This window comes from Melitaea cinxia, chromosome 3 (assembly GCF_905220565.1).
Source record: "Melitaea cinxia chromosome 3, ilMelCinx1.1, whole genome shotgun sequence".
In the NCBI taxonomy this organism is placed as follows: Eukaryota; Metazoa; Arthropoda; class Insecta; order Lepidoptera; family Nymphalidae; genus Melitaea; species Melitaea cinxia.
The window spans coordinates 10,600,692-10,614,578 of record NC_059396.1 but is presented as its reverse complement, the minus strand read 5'-3'; the positions used below and the strand labels follow the sequence as shown (position 1 = coordinate 10,614,578).

Genomic DNA, 13,887 nt, shown 5'->3' with positions numbered 1-13,887 from the left:
GTGGAGATGACTCGATATCGAAACAATAAAATTAACGTTGAAACAAAGAATATTTTTAGTTTATGAACGTCTAATATGCCTTCAAAAAGCTGTAAGTAATATTTAACAGTTAAAATACCTACTCGTAATTTTAAGTAAGTAGGTACCTACCTACGTATTTTTAATACCTAAGAGAGCATGTTCGTTTTAAACATAATATTATGCTACAACAAAAAGAAAATATACGATATAGAAATCATTATAAAAAGTAATCGATAATAATTAAATAGTAGTGATAATTAATTTAGTTCAGAAGTAAATCCGCCATTAACCTCCGACACGGAACTTTTGATCAAGAAACAAGTAAGCTATTGAGGATAAAACAAAGGGTCCTATGTCGGAAAGGCGATAAATCAACGGAACCGCCGTGCTTTGATATCAACCGCCATTGTTTTGTAATATCAACTAAACGACTATTTCTATTACTGTACTTGTACGTTACAGGCCTGTCCATACGGGCCGTGTCGTGCGGTGTACGATGGCGCCAAATCAAGAGACCGTCAAATTAGAAAAAAATCACAGTTTGTAATTTCGTAAGGTTTTGTAATTCGTCGTAAATTGAAAAATTCTTGTTAAGTTTAAAAGACGAGCTAGTACCGGAAGTCATAAGTGAGTTGAAATCTGAATATACCTAACTTAATTAACTAATAATTTAAATCTGTTATACCTGTCTGTTAATCTGTTATATTTAGACCTGTCTGTTAATCTGTTATATCAAGACCTGTATGATAGCAAGAAAAAAGAAACTAAGCAATCTAGAATTGATAGTTTCTTTAAGCCAAAATTTTAATTTATTATTTCTCATTAAATATTTTGATTATTAAAGTTTTATCATTATTATTAAAATTAATAACACACAAATACCAAAATTAACTAGCAATTGCAAAAGTATATTTATAATTATTTTAAGAACTTACTTTTGATAATAAAGTAAACTTGGGATATCTCGTTTCCAACAAAAAAAGAATTATCAAGATCGGTACATCCAGTAGAAAGTTATGCGGTATAATACAACGTAGGTCGACGAAAAAAACGTCAAGTAAAAACGCATTATTAGATATAGCTCGAAAAGTAGTTCTCAAATAAATTTAAATGGGACCAATTGACACACACCACCTTTCGATTAAAAGAAAATTTGTCGAAATCGCTCCACCCAGTCAAAAGTTCTGATGTAACATACATAAAAAAAAAATACAGTCTGAGGTAGGGCACAGCAGGAATTTCCTGCTCAAAATATGGAGCAGCCCGACTGGGGTAGTACCTCGACCTTACAGAAGACCACAGCAAAATAATACTGTTTTCAAGCAGTATTGTGTTCCTGTTGGTGAGTAAGGTGACCAGAGCTCCTGGGGGGATTGGGGATAGGGTCGGCAACGCGCTTGCGATGCTTCTGGTGTTGCAGGCGTCTATAAGCTACGGTAATCGCTTACCATCAGGTGAGCCGTACGCTTGTTTGCCGACCTAGTGATATAAAAAAAGAAAAAATAATAAAAATAAACAGTCGAATTGAGAATCTCCTCCTTTTTTGGAAGTCGGTTAAAAATATGTCTCGACTTACGTCGTTTCGATTTACTTCGCGTATTTCGAGAACCTTACATAACCATAAGTACGAGGACTGCCTGTATATAGATTATAAGTTTGAACACTATTATTAAGGTTCTGTTGTCATATATATATAGTGTCAAAGTATATAGTACTTGTATAATAATTAACAAAAGAGTAAATTTAAGAAAAATATTAGCATTCTGCACTTCTTCTGTACTGAAGTGGGGACCGCGTCTTGGCAAACGCAGTGTGGGACGTCCTCCGGCTCGTTGGACCGACGATCTACGTAAGATTGCCGGTGAAGGCTGGATGAGGATTGCGGAAAACCGGGATGTCTGGCACGAACTTGCGGAGGCCTGTGTCCAGCAGTGGACTACAATAGGCTGAACTGACTGACTGACTTCTTCTCTATATGTATAAACTATAAGTGTATGAAATTTCACACTCCTCCGTTCGCGCAATTCTCGTAAAAAGGGGTACAAAGTTTTTGCTTCACGTATTAATTACGTTAAAAACATATATTTTAAAATATGTGTGGGCTATATGCTCATCATAATTATTTCCTTCTTAAATTATTCTTATCATCTTTTAATTATTTTTATATTTATCTCTTGGGTAATATAATTTATAGCATGGACAATCAACGACTTCAACAAACAAAGCTTTCATTGCACAATTACTTCCGATTGCATCTTAATTTGGGTGAAACAGGCCTCTTCTATGATAAGCGTTGACACGATTAGTCTATTTTAATGAACCAGTTTTTTCCTTATCAATGGTAAGTTTTAAGATACTTTCGTAAACGCTCACTTGGCAAGAAATTTACAACTTATTTACACACTAATTATAAAACGTGACACGGAATTCAGGATACGGCTTTAAAGTTTTACAAAAAAACTCGGAATTTGGGGAACTATTGAGGTAGCCTGTGGCGGCAACTTCTAAAGTTGTATATTATATGAATACGTGACACGTACAGGCTTTTTGTTATAGGCCCTACGATAGAAACTACATAAAAATTGTCTCACGCGCTTAACATCGTGCGAACACAGCGTAGCATCAACAATCACTAGAAACATTATAATCATGTACAATTCCTAGTAACATATTCAATACAAATTAATCCATAGGAGTGCGTGAATGCAATGCGTGATCTCTCAGATCGATTCCATAACAAGCGATGTTTGCATCTGTAATGTTGTACCTATTTGTTGTGCAATGCTACAACATAATTTATTCATATACCTACTACATACATATTATTATTGCACGCATGCGCCGTTCTTCTATACCTACTTAGTTTCTGATAATAAAGCTGTAAATTAAATAAATATTTACTTTTTTACTATCTCAAGAATTATGATGCTGCTTGTATTTTATAGCCCAGAAGCAATTTATGTGTACGCTATATATATGTGTACGCTATTCAAGAAAGTTTTGAGTAAGTATCGAATATTCGTTAACAATGGGCAATAATTTCTAGAAAGCAATCTTAATTGCTACTTAGAATAAAATACTTATATCCTTTCAACTATAAACTATGTTACAGTTGAAAGTGCCGCCTAGCTAAGTACGTACTTGTTACTGGTTAAGTAACTATTTCCGTGAGTTCATAATTAAAATAAACAAATTATCCACGATCTTAGGAAATTACGTTAGACTAAAAATTAATTACATTTTTAGTCGATATTCGTAAAATATCTTACAAAATGTCACAAATTTTCAAATTATGTGTATTTAAATACGTAATATTATATTAATTAGGTAATAAAAAAAACAAGATCACGTAAATTTATAGACATAACAAAAAGATGTTAAAGTGGAAAGATATGACTGACTATTTCACAAAGATGAAATGTAGCAGAGTGGCGCAGTGGAAGCGTGCTGGGCCCATAACCCAGAGGTCCGTGGATCGAAACCACGCTCTGCTATCATAATTTTTTTATTTTCGGTTTTGTTATTAAGCTCAAATTTTAATTTATACCTTAAAACGTAAACAGTAATATCGTGTCTACATAATAATAACAATCCCCTTTTATTATTTGAAAGGTCAGTCCCTATCACGCAGGGAGGGTACCAAAACTACGACCGAGTGCATCGAAGGTGAAAATAATATTACATTACGTGCTGGTATTATAAGGGAAGTTTTTCATTCGTTATAATTTACAGGACAATAAATTTGAGGAAAATATTGCAGTAGAGCAAATTAAAATCTATTTGATTTATAATCTATCTGTTTGCAAGGAATGAAACATAATTGAAGATTAGGAAACGTAAACAGGATTGATAAAATAAATTAAATTAAAAAAAAAAACAAAAAACACTGTCACTTGTCATTTTAAACTTTTTCGTAATGACTAGAGTACTCTTTAAGAAAGATTACCGTGATATTTAAATATTAAAATGTTCAGTTAAAGTAATCATTATTATCGATTAGACCTAATTAATTAAAATAATAAAATATTTAAATCTAAATATACAATGTTTGTAATTGTAATTGACTTGCTATTCGTAAATGTACAGTAAATGCTGGTATACTGTCATATCTATATTTTACATATATAGCTAAAAACCCTGTAAAATGTCACTCTCAGAATCGCTGAGATTCAGAGCCGGTTGTTTTACTCCCTTGGGCCTAATATTGATTCTTTAAGAGTTAACTAGGTAGGTAGGTGGGTAGGTAGGTTTAACTAGGTACAATAATTCATATAATTGTAATGTAATTTTACTAATGAACTACAGAATAAATATCATTTTTTTTTAATTTATTCTAATAATAAGATACAGGAAATACACATGTATCTGGCAATAATTTTCGTAGTTGCATAAATAAATAAAAGACGGACAAGCAATAGAGTTTTACCCACAAGTTTTATAGTGAGTGCATGTCACACGAAACTGTATTGCGCAGAGATACAACCCCACTGAACTTAAATAAATTGCTATCCAACTTTAGGAAGTTAATTATGTTAATGGACAAACTTTGTAAAAGTAGTTTTCTAGGCTTGTCTAAATTAAACAGCACAACAAATAAACAGTTATTTCGCAATAGAGAATCGAAGAAACTTTCTAAGAACCTCAGATAATGAAACAAATGACAGAGGTCGCGGAGCATACCATTATCGATATTCCGATACATACATCTAGTAATTTATGTGTTTTACGTTAATGGCTTGCATTAATTATTAATATAAACCCCTTATCAAACAATTGAACCAACATGTAATTATTGGGTGCGTGACAATCAAAAATTGCTAGCACCTTTTAAATTAAATCAAATTAATTCCGCCTCAAATGTCGTACTTTATTACAAACGTAAGTAAAATGTAGGTAACATGGCGGATGTTTAGTCTGCATAGCTATTTGTTACTTCGATTTAGGAATCACTGACATAAATTGTACCTGTATTTGGTGATGTGAAAGTCCACTTTAAGTACAAAAGGATGTCTGAATTTGCAAAGACATTAAAATTAAAAAGTCTACTAGAAAGGCATTGCAGTGGAACCTATTTTACTTATACCTAGTATGTACAGTTAACAAAATCGTAATCATTTATATTTTTGATTAAGAAGTATAAAAAATATTCCATATTAAAGCCCTGCTGTGTGGCTACGGCACGTGCTGTGTGGCTACGGCACTAAAGAATTTAGCCACCCCCTCTCTTCCCGTGGGTGTCGTAAGAGGCGACTAAGGGATAACAAGGTTCCACAACCATCTTGGAACTTAAGAAGCCGACCGATGGCGGGATAACCATCCAACTGCTGGCTTTGAAATACACAGGCCGAAGACGGGCAGCAGCGTCTTCGGTGCGACAAAGCCAGTACTGCGGTCACCAACCTGCCTGCCCAGCGTGGTGACTATGGGCAAAACACATGAGTTCACGTTATTTTTAGCGTAAACTTGTGGAGGCCTATGTCCAGCAGTGGACTGTATAGGCTGTAATGTAAAGCCCACCGTCTACGTTAAGAAAGCAGAATCATTGGAGACACGTTATTGCAAACAACAATTTCCTTAAAAAAGCTAAAAAAATATTTAAGTAGTCGAAATTACAAGGAGAGCAATTGTATATACTTACAAATTTTAAATCTAAACTTTTTCTGTTACTGTTAATGTAATCAAAATCATGCAGCTGTTGATACAGATGTTCAGCCACATCTGCTTGCGAAATAATAACAGTAAAACTTGAGTGCAAGTATTTTTAGTATATGCTTGTCTAATTCCTCTTTTTACCAGTATGAAGCCCGCTAATAATTTTATCGACGACTAAACATTTCCATTTGAAGACCACCCGTGTCGTGAGTACCACACTCGCAGACCACACCACAGTCACTGTAATATTTGTGTGTTTCTCAATACTCATGAACTATCGTTTGATTAAATAATATTTGTAAAAATAAGTAGCGGTATGTTACATCGCAGACTAACAGAACATCTTTAAAACTAGTAATTAGGGAATCATAAAATAATTTTTCATAATTTTGACGGAACTCGATAAAGTTTTGTTAATGATTATAAAATTGTATATTTAATAATTATAAATTTTATATGTAATGACGAAATTCGACCATAATTAATTTAAATTATAAGTTTCAGCATTGTTTAAGGTTCTGTTGTCAAAGAGTATAATTATATGCGTGTGTGCATCAAATACGTTGTAGTAAGTATAATGCTTTTTTATTTGATTTAATGTATGTTTATGCATAATTAAAAAAATAGCATTCCGCACTCTTTCTTTATTTAAACTATAAATGGGCGAAATTTCATACTCCTTCGTCCTCGCACTTTTCGTAAAAGGGGTACAATTTTTTTTGTTCATGTATTATTAAATATATCCAAATAGTTAGATATGCTCAGCAAGCTTTAAAAAAAAACAATTTACTTAATATAGAGAATGATATACCGACGTCAATAAACGACGAAAGTTATAATCAAAATTCTATTTGTCTTCGTTAAGAGTTGCATTTCATGGCGTGTTTCAATTAAATTAAATCCTTACTAGTTATTTATAGGGGCCGAGTAAAAGATACATTCACCGGTTCACTTCTTAATGAGCGCCGATTGTTGAGAAAAATTTAGGGTTGATGGCCGATCGTTTAAATGAAAAATGCAAGTAAATTACAGTAAATTTATAAACTGAATAACACTAATTGTTTGTTCTGGAAATGGGAGCACAATGGCCCTAAGCGAGGCTGTTCGCGGCTTTGTTTGTTACCAAAAATGTTGAAACCCACCGTGACATCATACGCACATATACTTGAGCATGGCATACTCGAAACAGCTACCTTACGCAACTGTTAAATAAATAACTTTAAAAGTAATTTTAAGCATTCATTACTTTGTATGGTTTTATTTTTGTGTTACCCACACATTAGGAAATTCTAAACATTTTTTAATATCATATCAAAAATCGACCGTTCCAGCCGGGATCGAACCCGCATCTCCGACTGACCGTGTCGGTGCTCTAGCCAATTAAGCTATGGAACGATGTACTCACTAGATCGAAATTTTCGATATGATGATTTTATATTTGGTCTAAGCGAACCGTGGCACCGTCTATAGTGAGTTCTTTACAGAAACCCGTAACTATTCAAAGTTTCTTATTACAATGAAAATCTTTGACAGGAGACGACACCGTGCTATTTTTAATTTGTATGATTTTATTTTTGTGTTACCCACACATTAGGAAATTCTTAACATTTTTTAATATCATATCAAAAATCGACCCTTCCAGCGGGCATCGAACCTGCATCTACGACTGACCGTGTCGGTGCTCTAGCCAATGGAATGGAACGGTCGATTTTTGATATGATATTAAAAATGTTTAGAATTTGTATTCATTACTTGTTAACAAATACTTTCGTTGTTAATTGTAGTCAGTACCTATAAAAAACTCTGGGGGCCTACAAGACCAATTTATAATAATATTTTTGCGTAAGATAGCCTATTTATTTAGGGATGTTATATGCTATATAATATGGACGGCAGCAATAACAAACTTTCAGCAACATAGAGTACTCTAGTCATTACGAAAAACTTTAAAATGACAAGTGACAAGAATAAAAATGTGAATAGTGATTTTTTTGATTTTTTTTTCAATTTAATTTATTTTATCAATCCTGTTTACCTTCCCTAATCTTCAATTATGTTTCATTCCTTGCAAATAGATAGATTATAAATCAAATAGATTTTAATTTGCTCTACTGCAATATTTTCCTCAAATTTATTGTCCTGTAAATTATAACGAACGAAAAACTTCCCTTATAATACCAGCACGTAATGTAATATTATTTTCACCTTCGATGCACTCGGTCGTAGTATCTGGACCCGATCAGGAAATCTCATCTCATCCTGATCAGGTCCAGACCAATCAATCTGCGTTACATGCCTTATCTAGTCCTGATCAGGCATGCCTGGTCCGGTCCTTCTAAGGAAGACAAAAAAAATTCTATTACTAATACTATTTCTTCGGGATATTAGTTGACATTTTTTCAGTCAGTTAAAACCAGCGAGAAAAGCCTAAGCTTTAATTTTATAACTAAGAAATAATGTAAGGTATAACAAAGCAGGTCACGCTACCTAATAGGGAAATATTTTGTTTCTTAAATTAGGTAGTTTTACAAGAACTGACAACTCATTACAAAATGACAATGCCTTTTACATGCAAACAAAAAGTCGTTACAACGAACGTGAGTGTCGTGAGTTTTGTCGTCTTTTGACTGAGCATTTGTAAAAAAACTATTTTTATCATTATATAAACAGTTGTAACGTAACATATCGATATCAATGAAATAAATAAGACAATAATATGGTTCAGTTAGGTAAAACCTGAAAAATTATAGTTAGTTTAGTGTAATAAACGTTAAAATTTACCAGTAGCCAATTTTATTATCGATGGCGCGTTGGTGCAACGGTCACAGCCATTGGTTTGTGGCTGTTGCGCTGGCGGTTCGATCCCCGCACATGACAAACATTTGTATTGGCCATGCAGATGTTTGCGTGGTCTGGGTACCACGTTAACCTGTCGGTCCCGGTTGTTATCGTGTACACCTGATAGCGATCGTTACTTATAGTAGGGAATATATCCACCAACCCGCATTGGAGTAGCGTGGTGGATTAGGCTTTGGCTCTCCTACATTTGGAAAAAGACCTATGCCCAGCAGTGGGATATTACAGGCTGAAGCCTAATTTACAGAGATACGTCTTACTTGCCTTTTTTTTCTTAAAGAAAACCTTTTTTTAAACAAATGTAAGCTTTTTTAATTCGACATTTGTCTAAACAAAGATACAATTTATAATCATAGATTTGATTTCGTATATTGAATTTGGATTAAACAAATAAATATAACCTACAAGTTACCATCCCTTTATCTCATAAGTCTTATACATTAGGTATATTTTCCACACTTTGTACGGAACACATATCGTGCGAAACATTTTGACTATGGTAAACAGCAAGGAACTGCCTTTAACGAAGTTAATCGGATTAGGACGAATTGGTATTGTATTTCGTAATAACGCTCGCTAAATTTACCATACCGGCCATACCATCGCAATTAGCTTCTTAAATTCTACTTTAGTACAAGTTAATGAGAGCGTCTGCCAGCTGTAACAAAAGAAATTATAATCGACTGCCTAACAACCAATTTTACAATTATAATTAAGAAATTTACGTAGGTTTACCGATGAGTAATAAAACCATAACCACTTATCTTAATGTTAGTTATCTTTAAAAAAAATTCAAAATTACTCCAAACGTAACGTGTCATGAAATATTTTTACAGTTTTTAGGCTTGTCTAGAGGCTTTTTCGATTTGTAAGTAATCTAAAAATACTATCAATTTACTCGTAGGCATCATTAATGTAGTTTCAAATGACAAATCGTTATACTGCACGATATATTTCGTTCGAAACTAAAAATTATTTTAACCTTCAATTTTTTTCAAACTTAATTCAAATATACTCGTATATATGATATGGTTCAGCTACCATTTTATTTTATCTAAGGAATTCGCATGTATTACAATTTGATAGCAGGGCATGAAAAAAAGATGAAATCCGAATTACACATTATTTTACATATTATATCTATACACTCACTCACTTTGAAGTTGCCAACTAAATTTGACCAGATCGTTAAACCTTCACGGTTTAACGATTTTGTCATACACAATTGGCCATATCATAAAAATTTGATTGTCTGTAAAGTTGGTTTGAAGACGATAGCTTAACGTGACAACGTCATAACAAAACACCTCCTCGAACGTATAGGATAAAATCGAGTGATAGTATATGGAATATAGATAGATTCGGCTTGCGCCGCATTTATCTCACGCATTTTACTCCGTATACTATCTGAGCACCTATCACAGAATGTAACGGGACAATGAGCGTAACTCAATTAGTTACCCTTTTACCCCCCATGCCGCCGGCGTACATCGATGTATTAGGCGTGGTCCCGTCAATAGGGTGTAAGTTAAAAATCAAATAAGACACAAAATATTTTAAGTTGTAGTGTTTAATTGAACAATCATCATTACAGCCTATTCAGTCCACTGCTTTTTTTTTTTTATTTACAAGTCATATACATCCACGGGCTTATGAACCCATGTCCTTTTTTACTCTAAATACATGAAAATTTTTATTTTTATTTTTTTTTTATTTCAAGGTAGGTAGGTCCACTGCAAAAATAACGTAAACTCATGTGTTTTGCCCATAGTCACCACGCTGGGCAGGCGGGTTGGTGACCGCAGGGCTGTCTTTGTCGCACCGAAGACGCTGCTGCCTGTCTTCGGCCTGTGTATTTCAACGCCAGCAGTTGGACGGTTATCCCGCCACCGGTTCGGCTTTTTAAGTTCCAAGGTGGTAGCGGAACAATGTTATCCCTTAGTCGCCTCTTACGACACCCAAGAGAAGGGGTGGCTATATTCTTTAGTACCGTAGCCACACAGTACATTTATTGAACAAAGTTAAAGTATATTGAGGATGGGTGAATAGATCGTACATAGTTATTTTTACCCGAATAGGCCAGAAGCAATAAAACTTTATCTAAAGTTTAGTATTTTGAAAAAGTATGATTTTGAGATTACTCCTTAAAAACGATAAAAAGTCCGTGATATGAAAAAAATATGAGGAGCGAAATCATGTGAAACAACCGATGCTGACGCTCAGTGACGCTGAGAGTGCCAGTTTAAATGGCTTTAAGCTGTTTATCTAAGATTAGTAATTAATAATATTAGAAGTATAGTCAATTTATGTTTAGTTTTAAGAGTTTGATTCATTTAATAGACACGTTTAGTTATTAAAGTTAAATTCTAGTTTAATTATATTTTAAATAATGGAGGTTTTGGGCTCTGAGATTCGACTCAGAACAGATATTCTTTTTTTGGAATTGCAAAGGTTTTTACGATATGATCAAATAATCTTGGCCAATTTATGAACAATCCGCGCGTTTATTTGCTCGTTACGATATCGACAAACAATTTCGTATCATTGATCTGGCCAAGACATATCATGATGTGGCTATTGGGCAGTGAAACATGAAATTCTCGAGCATTTCATGGTGAGTTTCGTGTTGGCACCTTTTGGGTTGAGAGCCAAAAAAAAATATCAACTAATAATTACACCTCGTAGTACGCATTACTAAAGCGAAAGAATGTTTTTGATTATGTTGCTGTATAAACTACTGAAAAGTTAATTGATGGCGGTGTCAAACTGTCAACGAAACTCAGAGAAAAGGTGCTGATGATAGCTATGCTGCCATCGCGCCAATAAGTCACGCCCGCCAGCACTCGAGGGGGCTTACTGAGTGTACCAACAATGACTTTAAAGAATTTTAGTAAAAGTATTCTCTATAAAGTATACAGTGGATAACCTGTTTTTCGAAAATTATGCCTTTTTAAGTTATTGTTACAAACTAATTGTTGCTGGTTCATATTAATGACATGTTTATGTCGACTTTTTTCACAATTTACTGAAATGTAAACACACCTAATATAATGTGACTATGTCCAGTATCTTAAAAATAAAACAAAATTTGTGAAGATGACAGTGAAGATGTACGAGTAATATGTTCTTTAATCCCGTCGAGAATTTATCAACTCCGCTAGTCGCCGCAATTTGTTTAAGTAACCTGTTTCAATTTGCTAAACTTTTTCTTTATACTGTGTAAGCTTTTTTTTAAGGCAGACTTTTGTAATCAACGAAGGCACTGTTATAGAATCTGTTAACATTTAAAAAAACACTGCCTACTTTTGCTATAAAACTCATAAAGTAAGTTAAAAAAAAACTTAATTACACTGGTATAGATCCTCATTACATATACCTATGTAATAAAATTAATGAACACTATAAACATTATTTATATCGACATTATTTATTAATATCGTAATATTGTGCTCAAAATACATTCATTATTTTTTTTATGTTTGTGAGTTAAACGTATATTCTCAGTGAAATGTAAGTATTATAGAGTAGGTATACATTTATTTTATAAAAAGGGTGAGTTAAGGTCTTTGTCTGTCGATGTGGCTAAATGTTTTCTTGAAGGGAATTCGATCAACTTAATTCATAGAGAAAATCCGATTAACATCTAGCAAGAACTCCCACGTTGCGAATTTATGATTTATAGTATTTTTAAAATATTTAATTCGTTTAAAAACTATGATAATTGAATATAATAAGGTTTAAAACTACGAACGAAATTACAATTGTTTTGTAAAATACAAAAGATAATTGATTCCAAGTTGCAAGTGCAATAGTCGTTTCGAAGAATTTACTAATTTATAATAATAGCTATCGATCGATGGTTTAGATTACTTTAAGAAGATACAGTTTTGATTAAATATAAAGAATAAAACATATGCTAATTAAGTGTATAACATATGTGTAGTTTTTAAATTAACGTTTGTATCACGCAATACACTCTAAGGTTTCTCAATGAGTACATTTTATTTCATTGATATTCTGATGAGGGTCTTAGCAATTTGTTATATACCCCTTTTAAAAGTAAACAACTCTTTGTCCTAGTCTTAGTCCGTTACTCTTGACGCCGCCACGCGGGGACAATTTGTTCACTAGAAAAAATAGTTAAGGGTTATTTTGCGGTTACATTGTGTGGAGTTTAAATCTCATAAATTATGTTGCTGCACTCTTAACTTAAAAGCGGAGTGCACCAGGTGGTCGTAGTTATTTTTAGTCTGCTGTATGTGCACCAATAAGGGAATAAATTTAATTTTATGACTTCCATTCAAAACGAATTTGATTCATGGCGAAGAACAATTCGAGTTTTATGTTACTTTAACCAACCATGTCTATTTACAATCGAACATTCGAGAATATGCTATCTACTACAGTCGGTAATAAGTTTTTATTCATCTTCGAGCGCTGGTTGACAGCTGGTTGGCATGTTTCGTGAAGCGTGATATTTTTTGCAAAGACATGATGTCTGTGGTCGGAGTTAAAATTTCAGCGAAGAAACTTTAGACATATTCGTAACTCAATACGAAATTACATAGCATGACGAGATGAATTACAGCAATGTATTAAAAATATCAGTCCAAAACTTAAAGTTTCATTACAATAAACTTTTTTTATATAATGACTCAGCTATTATTAAAAAATTAAAAGTTTATTGACACATGAAATAATTAAACTTCCATTTACCTGAACTATATGTTCAGGTATTTACCTGAACATATAGTTCAGGTAAAGAAAGCAAAGGAAAGATAGAATGGAGTCTCTAAGACGTGTTTATTATTAATATTATTTATAAATCATTCAAGAACGTCACAAAACACGTCGGCTCCTTTGAACGCAGCGACTAGTAATTGAACGATTTCTCTAGTTTTTACCAGCAGGTAAGAACTGATTGCGCATTATTCATAATGAAGCCTAAAGCCGCTCCTGCCCCGTTCATTAGAGGCATCGCTGAGTACCTGCGAGCTGCCCCCCTCGACTCGACTTCCGGTCAGCTCTCAACACACTTTAGGCAGTTCCTGTACTGTGCAACATCCGGTTGCAATAACAATTACGCATTTAGGTCGGAAAATAACATAAATATGTCCGAATCGGTTTCATTCCTGTTTATAAATATGAATATAGTTTAACATTTCCGAGTTTAATTAAAGTGTACCGAAATTGCTTTTGGACTATTACAGACTTTTTATTTAAACTTTTAGAATCGTTAAAATTTGAAAGTCGATGACATGAAAATGCGTCACGGTAGAGACACAAACACAGAAATGTATAGAAGAGAATGAGATAAAATACATTACACAGTATTTAATATTCTCGGTGAAAAAAATC

At 33.4% G+C, this 13,887-nt stretch overlaps 1 protein-coding gene and 1 non-coding gene across 2 annotated transcripts in view; one reads left to right on the top strand and one right to left on the bottom strand.

The window, feature by feature from the left end:
* Positions 1 to 13,887, bottom strand: part of LOC123669453 (tensin-1) — a 108,940-nt gene that overhangs the window by 90,817 nt on the left and 4,236 nt on the right. The window lies entirely within an intron of this gene.
* On the top strand, positions 3,444 to 3,515 carry Trnam-cau. Its single transcript has one exon. It is a non-coding gene; the product is annotated as a tRNA-Met (tRNA).